This window comes from Betta splendens, chromosome 12, assembly GCF_900634795.4.
Source record: "Betta splendens chromosome 12, fBetSpl5.4, whole genome shotgun sequence".
Taxonomy (NCBI): Eukaryota; Metazoa; Chordata; class Actinopteri; order Anabantiformes; family Osphronemidae; genus Betta; species Betta splendens.
The window spans coordinates 10553247-10553471 of NC_040892.2; positions in this window are offsets into that span (position 1 = coordinate 10553247).

The following is a 225-nucleotide window of genomic DNA, read 5'->3' on the forward strand; positions in this document are numbered from 1 at the left end:
GTGCCGTGTTGCTTATCTGTGTGTGTCACTCTATTTCTGACTGCATTGCTGTGTACTGCATTCAGTCTGTCCAGTCCAGTGTTGAGGGTCTGCGCTGGTGTTTGTGTGACCGCCTCGCAGGATTTGCCGCAAACCGCCTGGATTGTTGTATTTTTGTGAAGGTACGCTGCAGTGTTTTGGGTTTTTTTAAACGCTCACCGAGGTTTTTTCTTCTTTTTAAAGGAT